This window comes from Zingiber officinale, chromosome 3B (assembly GCF_018446385.1).
Source record: "Zingiber officinale cultivar Zhangliang chromosome 3B, Zo_v1.1, whole genome shotgun sequence".
NCBI classification, from domain to species: domain Eukaryota; kingdom Viridiplantae; phylum Streptophyta; class Magnoliopsida; order Zingiberales; family Zingiberaceae; genus Zingiber; species Zingiber officinale.
Window position 1 is genome coordinate 27,299,431 of NC_055991.1, and position 17,167 is coordinate 27,316,597.

A 17,167-nucleotide genomic window follows, 5' to 3' on the forward strand; every position below is an offset into this window, starting at 1 on the left:
ATCTCGACATATAAAAAATATACATGAATACTCATTTTCATTGGATTAGGAGTCTCCAATACGGAAGCTGAAAAATGCACATATGAAAATGCTCACCCTTGTTTTATCTCGTATAATAAACAGTAGAGTGGTCTTACTAGGTTTAAATAGTCTTAGCATCACCTGTCATGAGGTAAATGAAAGCAACTAAGAAAAATCAAATTAAAAGTATATGCAAAAAAGTTATTGTAAGATGGGAATAAGATTAAGATAATGAAAGATAACCTGAAAGATTGTCTTTAAAAGAGGATTGTTTGTCACTTGTTCTCGACCAATATCATGGCACCACCTTTATCAAAGAGGCAAATGCTCACAAGTTCTAGACAAAGGTAGCGTTTGACGCATAATGAAAATGAACTTACATGTTTATTAAGACTATATCAGAAACTGCTAAAGCAAAAAGAGCACTCTGCTTCTCAAAGGCAATATCATCCTGAACAAAATAGAAATACAACTTAAAGTTGTGTTATTGACAGACTAAGAAATGGAGTAAAAAATACAATTATGGTAAACAAAGGAGAGAAAAGGAAAACAACTACAATTGTGAACCGGATTCAACAAGCTTATACTCATATGTTTTCAAGGTGACTGCTCTACGATTCAAGTCCTCAGCATTGCAAACAGAGCTTCTTAATTAACTTGTTAATGAAAACTACATGATTCTTAACCAACTTCATAAAGTATCAAATGGTTGCAATCGTGACAGCGAGCTTTCTAAAAGAAAGTCTTGAACGAGTTGAATTTCTCATCACATTGACTAATTTTGTTAAATGTTAGAGGTTTGTAAATAATGGAAATTTTACTTTATATGCCTAAAAATCATTCTAAGATAGGGGCACCTCTTAGGCATATCTAGAACTTCACAAGATAAAATGCTTAATCCTATGCCAAAAGAGACCTATTGTGAGTTCAATAGTTTGGTTGAGAATAATACCTCTCCTCATTCTCGTCCATCAGCATCTTCTAAGCCCATAGCAATTGTACATGGTTCAATCCCAACACAATTTGCTAACCAAATGCCTTTTGTGGTTTGTGATCTAAAATAACTCATATATCAGTAGCACTAAAATTGATAATATATATATACAAGAATTCAAGAACTTGCCTTCCCCTGAAAGCATCCATCTCTCGGAAGTTGGTGTCAAATAAATGGTTTAATAGAGTGCTCTTTCCTGTTAACCAAAATAAAAAAAGAAATGAAGATCATTCAAAAGCTTATCCAAAAGGCAACAAAAATAGGGAAATATAGTTTCTATTTTATAGAAAAAATTCAAGATGGAAGTGAGTAATCAATCATTAAACTGACCAAGAAAGCACAACACACAAATAGTTGAGACAAACAGTTGCAACATCAATCATTCAACCTCAATTTTCCATACATTGACAACTAACTAGAAATAAAATGAGGCTAGTTAGTAGGCAGTGCATTAATTCAATATATGAGGTCAGGACCTGTGCTCCAGGTGACATGCTTCTAGTTTTGACCTGGGATACTCTTCTTGCCTCCTTTAGATACTCTTTCAGCAATGGCACTGGAGCGAATTATTCTGTAAGCTCAAATGCATATTCAAGATTAACAACCTCAATTTGCCTCCCACTATTCTGAAGAAGTTCAATCAAACCTAAGAATAAATGATCCAATTAGAAGGAATGAGAAGGAAAAGGACAGCATGGAGTCATAGATAACTAAGATTAGTCACAAATAATGTTATTGCAAAAACAGATAATCTAATCATATATAGTTTCCTAGCAATCAGACTATCTGTAAGGATCTACATGCAAATGTCCAAATAGACAAAGATGTATATGTCAGCTGACAATAAGGGAATATGAATAGGGAACTATCTAGGGGATTAACCCTTATAATTTTCACCATATTAACATATCAGGCATGATAGAAACAGAATATCTACTAGAAAATAATTGAATGCTTCAAGCAATGACAAGGAAAAAATCTATAATAACAATCTCAAAAAGAATTAGTAGCCAAATTTACAATTTTGAATGATGAAGCATTTGAACCATGCAAAATTTTCTCATGAAAAACATATGAACTGAAACTGGAGATCAACTGGATTACTTAAAATTTTCATGTCCTATGCCCAATATGTTATTCCCAACTATTGGATAGGTAAATCTCAACACAAAGACCACCCTTGTCGGGTCTATAGATAAGGTAAAAACAACCAACCTAGCATCTTATGTGACAAACCAAGTGAACGACACAAGTTGACAGTTTGACGGCGTCGTGTAACAACTGGCATTAGGTTGCAGATTTCATCTTGCTCAAATTCTGAGATAATATCAAAAGTAGCCAAAAGCTGAAGAAATGCATGTGCTTCCAATGAGTTTCCATTGCTGGCTTCAATGTCCAGGTGATCCAATTTTAGCTTCCATTCCATGGCTATCACCTTTGCCTTTTCTTTGATATCTGGTGTCAATATTTGCTTATCTGATAATGAATCTTGTATGTCATCTGCCAATAACAATAGACATTTCAATTGAATTATTGCATTATGGAAGTGAAGTAATAATCCTTTAACATGATAGACATAATAGATTACTCATATCACAAGCCAATGCATATAACTTATCATACAACTATACTTCAACCTGCAAAGAACAAGGAGGAATCCAACAACAGTGCACCTAAAGAAAGAACAACTGGTTTTTGAGCAATGCAATGTAGAGATCACAAGAGTACCCAATAGAATTCAGCAAACAATGAATTGATAGAGACAGAACACAAACTGCTTGATGAATTTACACATACCTTCATAATCTAACCTCTGCAGCAATGGAGTTTAGCTTTACAGACACAATTAAGAGAAAGAAGTGTTGGTGCAATATTCCCTAGGTCAAGGTTGACTTGGTTGACTGAGCTTGAATTGGTTCAAGCTCGAGTCTTGATGTTTGAGTTTTGATGTTTGACAATACCTTTAAGTTAGGCTAATCTCATTGCCTCAACTCTCCTTCATGCCAATGTAAGAATGATGATTTCCTTCATTCTCCTCCTTTTCTAGAGGGCAAACTCCCTCTTAGGTAATGAAGGCCTAACTTAACCACACATTCTCCACCTATTGGCACACATCAAAAACTCTCCCCCTGAAGAGTTACCCAACATTGTTGACAACTTCACTCGTTGTTCACAACACAATAATGAAGGTCCATACCCTTCATTATTCTTAACGCTCATCCTTGAGCATACACCACTTGGTATATTCACACAATTCAAATGAAGGTCTCATACCCTTCATTGTCATCAAATGCTCATTCGTGAGCATACACCACTTGAATAATGAAGATATCCACTCTCCATTACATTCGAATGCCCAACCTTGAGCATTTTCGCTAAAGAAGGTTAACCACCTTCCAAGGTGTACGAAAAATAGATTTTCATGTCCTTAAAGAGTAACTCCCCCTAAAGGCATGCACGTAACTTCTGTCATTGCACCAACAATGAATTGGAATCCCTAAACCTTTAGGAAACCCAAATTTAGAAGTTTTGAGCTTCAAAAATTCAATATGAAACCAAACCTCAACCTAAACCTCTACTTAGTCTCCCTTAACCAATCCGTCCTTGTTTTCATCATGAAAACTCCCCCTAAATGTATACAAATGTGTTTTGAGGGGTAAGGAAAAGTTTTATAGACTAAAAATAGTTTAGAATGCTGAACATAAGCTTTCCCAGCCAAAATCAGCATCCCCAATCCATTAGAGTTGAGTCCCAATCGATTGAACCCTGCTGAATCGATCCACTGATCGATTCAAACTGCGTGGATCGATCGGTGGATCGATCTAGTGAGCTTTTGTTCGCGAGAAGCTCACTCCCAATCGATCACCCGATCGATTGAGACCCTTTAATCGATCGGGTGATCGATTGAACGTCTAAAGTTGCTGAAATTCTATTTCAGTCAACTTCAGAAACCCCTAGAAAATTCTACAAAATTCTAAAAATTATGAAAATTCATGTAGACATTATTTAGGGTATATATTATCAAGAAAAAATAGTTTTCTATAAAAATACTCTCTATTTTCCAAGATTGACACAAACTTGAAAACTTGTAAAAACTTTAATGTTTTCTTCTAGTTTGTGTCTAACTTTTCAATGATGATTACTATCAAAAGATAGTCTTCATCAAGGTTTTCTAAAATCTTTTTAAAACCATTTTCAAAACCAATATCCAACCATATTCTTTGGACTCAATGCACATGACTTGTACATTAGCTTTCCCAATGATTGAAAAACACATAACTATGTGTTTTGATGAACCTAAAACTCAAATGAATGCACTAAATCAACATCTTGAGTTTTGTTCATCATCCTAACATCTCACTTGCATCTAATGTGTATGAAAACACATACAAGTCACCTTATAGTTCTTTAGTGAGATGTAAATTTTTGTTTTGCCCTAATCTAGGGATCATGCATATCTATCTAGGCATTTTGAGGTTATGAACATCCACCAAGGATGTTACTTGTTAATGAATGTCATTAGTCTTTAGTTACAAGGAAATTAAATGAATGCATGATGATGTTATGGCATACATCAAAGATAGATACCTTTCAAAGGAAAAATTTCTTAGAACTACATGATGTATGTATGACATGACATGATATTTTTATATTTTTCATATTTAAACCATGAATGTAAAATTTGATGTCATGGCATATGATGGGCAAACAAAGCATGGTAAAATAGCATAAATAAAATATACCTAGATTATCTATCTAAGTATCCTAAAACCTTAGCTAACTTAACTTAAATCCTAGATTGCCCAATTAATGTCAAAATCCCAATTTTGACTTTTTTTTGCTTTTATAAAATTTGTGCCAATTTAAATTAAGCATATTCCTCAAATTTTGGCACAATTTACTCTTCCAAAAGAGTAACAAATTGAGTTAATGCCTAGATTACCTTTAATTCCCTAAGAACATACCAAAATCCTAACTTGGTAGTTCTTATGATTTTCTCAATTTGTGTCACTTAAAATTACATCCAATTTCTCAAAATATGACACATTTTACTCTCTCCAAGAGTAATCGTTTATTCTTTTCATTTTCAAAGGTTAATAATAACCTTGAAAATTCTATCCGAGTGTCAACTTCATCAAAGTTGGGTTAACTACCCTTCTAATCGGAATTGACACTCTCTAACCCATCTATGGGGTAGAGAAAATGCTCCTAGGAACCCAAAACCTATTGGTGCTCCTTGAATGCTCTAGGTATTCACTAGGGATAACTTCCCTAGATACTTTCCTAGTGACCTTGTTAGGCTTCTTAGAGTCCTTGGTCATCTTTTCTAGGTCAACTCTAGGGATTTCTTCCCTTGTGACCTTCTTTGTGACTTTCTTAGACTTCTTAGAATTCTTAGGCACGTTTGTTGTTACAAAAATACTTCTAGGGATAACTTCCCTTGTATTTTTGACTTGACCACTAGGCCTAGGGTTAGTTCCATAATTATATGGAACTCTATGGTAAGAAGGCACATCCTTTTTGGTTTTAGGTTTGTATTCCAAACCTCTATGACCATTGGATGACCCTTGTTGTCCTAAACCTAGATTTTGCTCATTTTGCTCTGTTAGGATATTTTCCATCCTTTTTAGGGTCTTTTCTATTTTATCAAGTCTTGACCTCAAGACTTGATTTTCTCTCATTAAATCCTTAGTTTTTGGTTTTTCATTTAATCCTTGAGCAATTTTATTTTTAGGCTTGTAACTAAAATCCTTAGAATTCTTGCCTAAATTTTTATCTACCTTCCTAGATCTAGGTGTGGTAGTTTTAGCATGTAGAGCCACATGTTTTTCTTGAATGACATCATGCTTCCTATTTTTATGATAAATAGCATTAAAATGATAAAAATTTGAATTAGCATGCTTTTTACCATTATTTAAAGGGGTATGCTCAATAAATGATACCTTTCGTTTTACCTTGGAGGCCCCCCCTTGAGTTGTGCTTCTTCCCTTAGGCTTAACCGCCTTTTTTCCCTTAGGACATTGACTTCTATAATATCCCTTTTGATTGCACAAGAAACACACAATGTGCTCCTTGCTCTTATTTGTAGTGGGGGCGGTCTCCTTGCCCTTAGGTGCCACTTGACCCCTTTTCTTGGCCAATTTAGAGCACTTGCTTTTGTAGTGCTCATGTTCTCTACATTCAAAACATATGATATGATCTTTATTTTTAGATGAAATATTTATACCTTCACATGTAGGGATGACACTTGATCCTCCATTTGATATCTCTTGATTTTTGGAGGATACATCATCTTCTTCTCCTTTTGACCCGGATGTAGAAGCTTCTCCTTCTTCTTGATCCGGCGTCACCGAAAGTTGCTCCCCCTCAATCCTAGAGGTGGAGGCTTCTTCATCTTCATCTTGTATATGGAACAAAGAGTATGCTCCCTCTTTGCCCTTTTCATTGTATTCCTTTGAAGATGAAGCTTCTTGGACTTCTTCTTCGGAAGTTGAGCATTTCTCAACTTCGGAGTCCTCTTGCTCTTGGTCTTGCTCCAATGAGTTGCCCTCTTTGGATTCTTCATTGTTTTGTACAGTGGAGGGGATCTCATGAATCGTTGCCAATTTGCTCCAAAGCTCCTTGGCATCCTTGAATTCTCCAACTTGCTCCAAAATGTGGCTAGGCAATAAATTGACCAATAGCTTGGTCACTTTGTCATTTGCCTCGCTCCTTTGAATTTGCTCTTGGCTCCACTTGCTCCTCTTGAGAGTTTTTTCCTTTGAATTTGTTGGAGTCTCAAAACCTTCCATGAGAGCAAACCATTGCTCTATTTCCACCATCAAGAAATTCTCGATCCTTGATCTCCAAAGATCGAAGCTCATCATTGTGGATGGTGAAGGCACCCTTGTATCGAATCCAAGTCCATCTTTGAATTTCATTTGAAGTTGAGCTTCTTGAATGAAGTCTTCGACTTGTAGAATTGCTCCAACTTCTTCACCCTCTAGCTTTTTGCCCCTTCCTTGCTCTGATACCACTTGTTGGGACCGAAATGTAGCTAGAGGGGGGGGGTGAATAGCTCGTCGCGCTCCTCGTGCTCTTCATTGCTTGTTTCTTCAATGATATGCAGCGGAAATACAAAGAAACAACACTCAACGCTAACACTAGGGATTTACTTAGTATCCACCTCAAGAAGAGGTGATTAATCCAAGGATCCACACACTCACACACCCTTCACTATATAAACACTCCTTTTTGGTAACTACCGAAGGCGTAGAATCCCTATAAGCTCACAGTACGAGAAGAAAGTGAAGGGAAATATAATACAAGCAAAAGCTTACAAGATATGCACAAGAAAACCCTAACCCTAGCTTCTTCTTCTTGTTGAAACTCGCCTCTCGACTTGGACGTGCACCAACACTAGCCTCCAAGAACCTTCAAGATCTGGCGAAGAGAGCAAGAGAGGATTGCAGTGTCGCGTGGAGAAGAATCGAGGAAGTTCTGCTGTGGGAAACGCTCACCAACAGCTATATCCTGTGCCAACGGTCAAATCCCAATCGATTGGATTGCTCCCAATCGATCAGGGAGGCTTTGGATCGATTGGCCGATCGATCCAGAGTGCCTCTGTGCTCCTGGGAATTGCCTGGATCGATCGGCTGATCGATCCAGGGCTTATCGCGCAAAATCGCAGCTCCCAATCGATCGGTCGATCGATTGGGAGGCTTTCTGTTCACACGACACTTCTCCCCAATCGATCCACTGCTCAATTGGGAGGAGCCTTGTCGCGGGGACTCACCCCAATCGATCAGCCGATCGATTGGACATGAGCCAATCGCTCAACTGATCGATTCAGCTCCTGTTTTTACCCAAAAACAAGTCCAAAGTCCCCTACACCAACATCCGGTCAACCATGACCTGTTGGTTCATCATGCCTAGCATCCGGTCACCCTTGACCTTCTAGGTTTCCCTCACCAAGTATCTGGTCAATCTCTTTGACCAACTTGGACTTCCACCAGATGTCTGATCAACCTTGACCCATCTGGATTTCCTTATGCCAAGTATCCGGTCAATCCCTTTGACCTACTTGGACTTCCCAGCACCAGATGTCCGATCAGTCTTAATCCATCTGAATTTCCTGTGCCAGGCTTCACTCACCAGGACTTCCCTTCTGCCTAGCTTCACTCACTAGGTCTTTCACCTGGCTTCACTTACCAGGATTTCTCAACTGCATAGCTTCACTCACTAGGACTTTCCAGCTGCCTAGCTTCACTCACTAGGTCTTTCACCTAGCTTCACTCACCAGGATTTCCCAACTGCCTAGCTGTTGGGATTTTCGGGCCATAAAAACCGCTTTTTCGCGTTACGAAAACCCCGATTCCCATGCCACCGGATCCGTACGAAGTAAAATAAAACAAAATTTTACGTGTACGAGTTTCTTACATCTAGATCTACACTAGAACTACATGGTTGAGAGATTTTACCCTTGATGCGATGCCCTTCGCAATCCCGCTCGTCCAAAGGTTCGCCGGATCTCGAGATCGTCAAGTGTACGATCCTCTATGCGTATCCACACCAACAAACTAGGTGGAGAAGACCAAACAAAGGTGTGCTAGCACCTTAGGTGGTTCGACCAAGGAGGAGGAGAGGGAGAGGAGAAAAATGAGAGGAGGAAGATGATGGAATGAATTGGCTTGAATGAAAAAAATGAATTCATTCACTCCACAATAAGTGGCCGACCACATTAAGGAGTGTAACCTCCTTTCTCATTTAATGTGGCCATTAAAGAGGAGATTTGTAACCTCCATGAGGTGGCACACACATGTGCTAAACTTAATGATGTGTAACACCATTATTGGCCACTTAATGCCAACTCACAAATGAGGTGGCATGTAGTCAAGTCAAACTTGACTTTTCATTTTCCTCTCAAGTCAAGTCAAACTTGACATTATAATTCCCATGGTTGATCAAATCCAACCATTTGATTTAAGCTAATTTAATATAATGGATCTAATTCATTTAATTAAATTGATTCAATGAGTCATAATCTAAATTAGACTCATTGAACACATGAATCAAATTGAGTCCAACTCTAGGATTACTCTTAATCCAATTTGATTCATCACATGAATCTAATCCTCTTGGTTCATCATATGAACCTAATCTCCATCAATTGTCCTTTGTGTGTGACCCTATAGGTTCTTGTAACGTTGACAATGCTTCTAAACCCATTTAGAAGCATAAGTAATTAACGGTATCTAGCAACACATCATTACTACCCAAGTTACAAGAATGTTGAGATCCAACATCACCTTGTGACTACTAATTGTGACTCCTCACAAAATATGACATTGTCCTTCTATCCTAGACATCTAGATTGATCAATGTGAGGCATAGACCGTGTCATCCTCTAATCAATCTAAATATTGAACTCCAAGTAGACTCACTCAATCAAATGAGCTTAATATCTCATATTGACTCATTTGGGCATGGCCATACACTTCGTGGTCTCACTCTATCAAGAATATCGATGTCACCCCTCTGCATAATTCGCTACATACCCAGTAATCTCCTTTATAGTCCACCCAGTTACGGGTGACGTTTGACGAAGCCAAAGTATGTAACTCCTTATGTAGGGAACCATGATGACTTCAGGTCCAAGGACTAGTAGTCATACTAATAGCTACATGAGAAAGTATATGACACTCATATAACGATCCATGATACTTTCTCATGGCGGGTCATTCAGTATACATTCTCTAATGCATACCCATGTGTCAATTTGATATCTCCATATCCATGACTTGTGAGATCAAGTCATCGAGTTGACCAACATGCTAGTTTCGTCACATTAACATTGTCCCTGAATGTTAATACTCGACTAGGAATGATTAAGAGTAGTGTTCCCTATATCATCTCACTATCGATTCAACTAACCGATTGATATAGGTAAGAACCTTCTACTCAAGGACGCTATTATACTTAGTTATTTGACACCAATACAAGTAAGTATAATAACCAAAATAAATGCCTTTATTTATATATACAAGAATATGATACAATGAGTCCATACAACAATCATCAAATGATTGGCTCTAGGGCTCTAACTAACAATCTCCCACTAGCACTAGTGTCAATCAGTATAGGCTCTAAGGTCTAATGACCTAGTGTGACCATCATGCTTTCTCTGTGCCAAAGCCTTGGTTAAGGGATCTACGATGTTAGCCTCTGTGGGTACTCTGCAAATCTTCACATCTCCTCTCTCGATGATCTCTCAAATGAGATGGAAGCGCCGTAGTATGTGTTTGGTCCGCTGGTGTGAGCGAGGTTCCTTCGCCTGTGCTATAGCTCCATTGTTGTCACAATAGAGCTCTATCGGGTCAGCGATGCTAGGAACCACCCCAAGTTCAGTGATGAACTTGCGGATCCAAACTGCCTCCTTTGCTGCCTCTGATGCAGCAATATACTCGGCCTCTGTTGTAGAATCAACGACTGTGTCCTGCTTCGAACTCTTCCAGCTCACAGTACCACGATTAATGCAAAACACAAATCCTGACTGCGATCGATAATCATCCTGGTTGGTCTGGAAGCTAGCATCACTGTAACCCTTTACAGCTAGCTCGTCATCACCTCCATATATTAAGAAATATTCTTTAGTCCTTCTTAAGTACTTAAGAATATTCTTGACCGCTATCCAGTGACTTTCACCTGGATCTGACTGGTATCTGCTCGTCATGCTCAAAGCATACGAGACATCAGGATGAGTGCATAGCATGCCGTACATGATAGATCCTATAGCTGAAGCATAAGGGATCTGATCCATGCGGTCTCTCTCCTCTCTAGAAGAGGGACTTGAGTCTTTGAAAGACTCACGCCATATGACATTGGCAGAAATCCCTTCTTGGAGTTCTGCATGGCAAACCGAAGGAGTACCTTGTCAATGTATGTACTCTGACTTAGGCCAAGCAATCTCTTAGATCTATCTCTATATATCTGTATCCCTAGAATGTGAGATGTCTCACCTAAGTCCTTCATTGAGAAACAAGTCCCTAGCCAAGTCTTGACAGACTGTAGCAAAGGGATGTCTTTCCCAATGAGCAGTATGTCATCCACATACAATATAAGGAAGACAACTGTGTTCCCTACAACCTTCTTGTAGATACAAGGCTCATCTTCATTCTTGATGAAACCAAACTGTTTGATCGCATCATCGAATCGAAGATTCCAGCTCCGAGAAACTTGCTTTAGTCCATAAATGGACCTATGCAGCTTGCATACTCTGCTAGTATGTTGTGGATCTACAAAACCCTCAGGTTGTGTCATGTACATATCCTCGAGCAGGTTTCCATTCAGAAACATGGTTTTAACATCCATCTGTCATATCTCATAGTCATGGTATGCTGCAATAGCAAGCATGATCCGAATGAACTTAAACATCGCTACTGGAGAAAAAGTTTCATCATAGTCAATACCATGAATTTGCTTGAAACCTTTAGCTACCAAGCGACCCTTATAGATAAGTCCATCCATGTCAATCTTTCTCTTAAATACCCACTTACACCCAATGGGTTTTACCCCTTCAGGTGGATCAACCAAAGTCCATACTTGGTTGGTGTACATGGATTCCATCTCGGATCTCATGACCTCTAGCCATTTCTCAGAATCTGGTCTCATCACAGCTTCCTGATAGGTGGTAGGCTCATCCTCTATGAGCACAACGTCATCATGGTCAGACAAGAGAAATGAGTATCTCTCAGGCTGACGACGTACCCTATCAGACCTGCAAAGAGGTATGCCAACTTGAACTGGTTGTTGTTCCTCAACTCTTTGTGGAACAACATCATCCACAATACTTTGTGGTTTCAGTTCAACTTCCATCGAGGCTTCAGTGCTATGGTCCGCATCTTGAACTTCTTCAAGATCGAACGTACTCCCACTAGTCTTTCTAGAAACAAAGTCCCTTTCTAGAAAGACTCTAGTCTTTACCACAACTACCTTGTGCTGACTGGGAATGTAGAAGTAATATCCCTTAGTTTCCTTGGGATATCCAATAAAGTAGCACTTATCGGATTTGGGTCCCAGTTTGTCCGAGACTTGACGTCGTACGTAAGCCTCACAACCTCAAATCCTCATAAAAGACACTTGGGCATCTCTCCCAGTCCATATCCTATATGGTGTCTTTATCACAGCCTTGGATGGAACTCGGTTGAGTATAAAGGCTGCCGTGTCTAAAGCATAGCCCCAAAGAAATGTAGGAAGATCAGTGTGACTCATCATAGATCGCATCATATCTAATAGGGTATGATTCCTCCTTTCGGATACACCATTCCACTGTGGTGTTCCGGGAGGAGTGAGTTGAGATAGGATCTCACACTCAGCTAGATAGTCACGAAACTCATGGCTAAGGTATTCACCACCTCGATCTGATCGAAGTATCTTAATACTCTTGCCAAGCTGGTTTTGTACTTCATTCTTAAATTCTTTGAACTTTTCAAAGGATTCAGACTTATATGTCATCAAGTACACATAATCATATCTACTGAAGTCATCAGTAAATGTAATGAAGTACCTATAACCGCCTCTAGTAGCGATATTGAAAGGGCCACATACATCACTATGTATAAGTCCTAACAAGTCAGTCGCTCTCTCGCTGTGCCCACTAAAGGGAGTCTTGGTCATCTTGCCCAGTAGACATGACTCGCATGTCTCATATGATTCAAAATCAAATGAGTCTAGAAAACCATCTTTATGGAGTTGGGATAAGCGCTTGTCATTTATATGACCTAAGCGACAGTGCCAGAGATAGGTTTGGTTCATGTCATTTGACTTGAACTTCTTGGTACTTATGTTATAGATAGAGCTTTCAAGGTCTAGAATGTAGAGTTCGTTCATCAGAGGTGCACTACAATAGAACATATCTTTTAAATAAACAGAACAACATTTGTCCTTTATTATAAAAGAAAAACCTTTCTTGTCCAAACAAGAAACTGAAATTATGTTCTTAGTTAAAGCAAGCACATAACAACAATCATCCAACTCTAGTACAAGCCCAGAGGGCAGAGATAGAAAATAAGTCCCTACAGCAACAGCAGCAACCCGTGCTCCATTGCCTACTCATAGGTTCACCTCGCCCTTCGTCAATGCCCTGCTATTTCTCAGTGCCTGCACATTAGTACAAATGTGAGAAGCACATCCGGTATCTAATACCCATGATGAAGAAATAGATAAATTGACTTCTATATCATATATACCTGAAGTGGAAGTCTCACTTCGCTTCTTCTTAAGATCTTCCAGGTACACCTTGCAGTTCCTCTTCCAATGCCCGGTCTGACCGCAGTGGAAGCAGATAGCATCCTTGGCGACCCCTCCTTTAGGCTTCAGTGCCTTGCCTTTGCCCTTGGCTTGGGACTTTCCCTTGCCTTTGGGCTTGCCCTTGCCCTTGTGTTTCTGAACCATCAGAATAGAGTTGGGCTTAACCTTCTTAAGGTTAAGCTCAGCAGTTCGTAACATGCTAAGCAGCTCGGGCAGTGGCTTGTCAATTTCGTTCATATTGTAGTTTAGAACAAATTGACTATAGCTATCTGGCAAAGACTGCAAGATCAGGTCAGTGACCATCTCTTGGCTAAGCGGGAATCCCAACCTCTGTAGGTTTTCTATGTACCCAAACATCTTGAGCACATATGGACCTACGGGAGCCCCGTTTGACATCTTGCACTGAAATAGTGCCTTAGAGATCTCGAATCTCTCGTGCCTCGCTTGTCCTTGATACAGTTGACGAAGATGTTCAACCATATCGTAAGCACCCATCAACTCGTGTTTCTTCTGAAGCTCAGAGTTCATGGTCGCGAGCATTAGATAGGACACATCTAATGCATCATCTTGATGCTTCTTGTAAGCATCTCAGTCAGCTCGTGTGGCAGTGGCAGGAGGAGCCTCCGGAATGGGCTGCTCCAGAATGTACAGTTTACGTTCTTGAGTGAGAACTATTCTCAGATTCCTGTACCAGTCCAGGAAATTTACTCCGTTGAGCTTGTCCTTGTCAAGGACAGAACGCAGAGAGAAGGTGTTAGTGTTCGACATGGCAATCTACAACAGAAAAATACAGAAAATAAATATCATATTCTTTTAATCATTTAATTAGGCCTTTAACTAAATGATGCTCCCACTGAATTCTATAATTCAAGTGGGACAAGATCCACATCATACTATGCCTTGAGTTAGCTTTGGCTAAATCGCCCAAGACTTAGTATGATCGGTAGGTAACTAATTACCAATTACATCTCTATGCAACTCTTGTTTATAGGACAAGATCCGCATGTATATTAAGACTTGAGTTAGCTTTGGCTAATACACCCAAGAATTAATATAAATGTGATTTTTGACCTATCTACCAACCATTGGAAAATGCCTATAGTTAAACTCGATCCAATTGAGTTAACTAGTTACTCAATCTAATTGAGTTGTACTCACCCATGCGTTGATAGGCGGGACCAAGATTGTCCCTCCGTAATCTACCAAGATAATATGTGTTGCTCTGCTTTGGCAGATTCAACAACACATGTGATCGAGGTAGTGATAGGTATCACGGCATGGTAGGCATTTCGAGTTGACGCGATTTAGATCTAATCTAATCGTCGATGTGTATCAAATACTCGATTTAGATCTAATCTAATCGTTAGGATGCATCTTGTACACGATTTAGATCTAATCTAATCGTCAGGCACTAATTAATTACTAATCTAGCATGCATCACATACACACACAAGCAATTAATTAAATTATTTGTGATTAGTCATGGCCCTACTACGATCTTCTCAAGCCAATGAGAAGATCGGATGGTCAACCTAGGGTCAACAGCTTCTCAAGCTCCTCCCTTTGACCACCTTGTGTTGCTCGCGTCCTCCTCGTAACTCCGTCTCGAGTGAACCTTCCACCGCTCCAATTTTGTACATTACAATTTTGAAACTCGAGTTACATTCGAGTCTAAACTAATTTACAACAAGAATAAAAAGAGAGGCACGACGCGCAGGTCGTGTATCAAGTATACAGCACACACAACACAAATGACGGCGCGCAGGCCGTAATATGAATTACAACACAATTTTTCAAATCCAATTTGGGTCTTTTGGGCCATGACTATCAGAAAATAATACATAATTCTAAATTATGTATTTTCTGTAATTTTTACTACAATTTTTACAATTTTTATGAGTAAAATTCCCGGCGGTTCCGTTTAGCGGGTTTTCAGGCGCAATCGCGGAACGAAGCCCCTTGCGGGGTCAGGGGCAGCGCCCCTACCCGCGATATAACCATCGCGAGTGTTCCTTAGCGATCCTACAGCGCCTTAGCCCGCTGTCCCAAAAAGATTTGGGGCGAAACCTTGCCGTTTTGGAAAAATCTTCTCGGTAGCCGAAGCCTACAAGTGTCTAAACACTTGTGCTTCGATTCTACGAGAAAAATACCCATAAAAACTATAAAAATAGAAAATTCACAGAATATTACAGAACTGATATTTTTCATAAAAATACAAATTAAACTCGTACAAGACTTCGCACGTGGCTCTGATACCACTGTTGGGATTTTCGGGCCGCAAAAACCGCTTTTTCGCGTTGCGGAAACCCCGATTCCCATGCCACCGGATCCGTGCGAAGTAAAATAAAACAAAATTTTATGTGTACGAGTTTCTTACATCTAGATCTACACTAGAACTACATGGTTGAGAGATTTTACCCTTGATGCGATGCCCTTCGCAATCTCGCTCGTCCAAAGGTTCGCCGGATCTCGAGATCATCAAGTGTACGATCCTCTATGCGTATCCACACGAACAAACTAGGTGGAGAAGACCAAACAAAGGTGTGCTAGCACCTTAGGTGGTTCGGCCAAGGAGGAGGAGAGGGAGAGGAGAAAAATGAGAGGAGGAAGATGATGGAATGAATTGGCTTGAATGAAAAAAATGAATTCATTCACTCCACAATAAGTGGACGACCACATTAAGGAGTGTCACCTCCTTTCTCATTTAATGTGGCCATTAAAGAGGAGATTTGTAACCTCCATGAGGTGGCACACACATGTGCTAAACTTAATGATGTGTAACACCATTATTGGCCACTTAATGCCAACTCACAAATGAGGTGGCATATAGTCAAGTCAAACTTGACTTTTCATTTTCCTCTCAAGACAAGTCAAACTTGGCATTATAACTCCCATGTTTGATCAAATCCAACCATTTCATTCAAGCCAATTTAATATAATGGATCTAATTCATTTAATTAAATTGATTCAATGAGTCATAATCTAAATTATACTCATTGAACACATGAATCAAATTGAGTCTAACTCAATTAGTTCAATTAGGATTACTCTTAATCCAATTTGATTCATCACATGAATCTAATCCTCTTGGTTCATCATATGAACCTAATCTCCATCTAATTGTCCTTTGTATATGGCCCTATAGGTTCTTGTGACGTTGGCAATGCTTCTAAACCCATTTAGAAGTATAAGTAATGAGCAGTATCTAGCAACACATCATTACTACCCAAGTTACAGGAATGTTGAGATCCAACATCACCTTGTGACTACTAATTGTGACTCCTCACGAAATATGACATTGTCCTTCTATCCTAGACATCTAGATTGATCAATGTGAGGCATAGACCGTGTCATCCTCTAATCAATCTAAATCTTGAACTCCAAGTAGACTCACTCAATCAAATGAGCTCAATATCTCATATTGACTCATTTGGGCATGGTCATACACTTCGTGGTCTCACTCTATCAAGAATATCAATGTCACTCCCGTCATATAGGAGGGATAGATCTCATCTACATCACTCACATCCCTCTGCATAATTCGCTACATACCCAGGATTGCCTTTATAGTCCACCCAGTTACGGGTGACGTTTGACAAAGCCAAAGTATGCAACTCCTTATGTAGGGAACCATGGTGACTTCAGGTCAAGGACTAGTAGTCATACTAATAGCCACATGAGAAAGTATATAACACTCATATAACGATCCATGATATTTTCTTATGGCGGGTCATTCAGTATACATTCTCTAATGCATACCCATGTGTCAACTTGATATCTCCATATCCATGACTTGTGAGATCAAGTCATCGAGTTGACCTACATGCTAGTCTCGTCGTATTAACATTGTCCATGAATATTAAT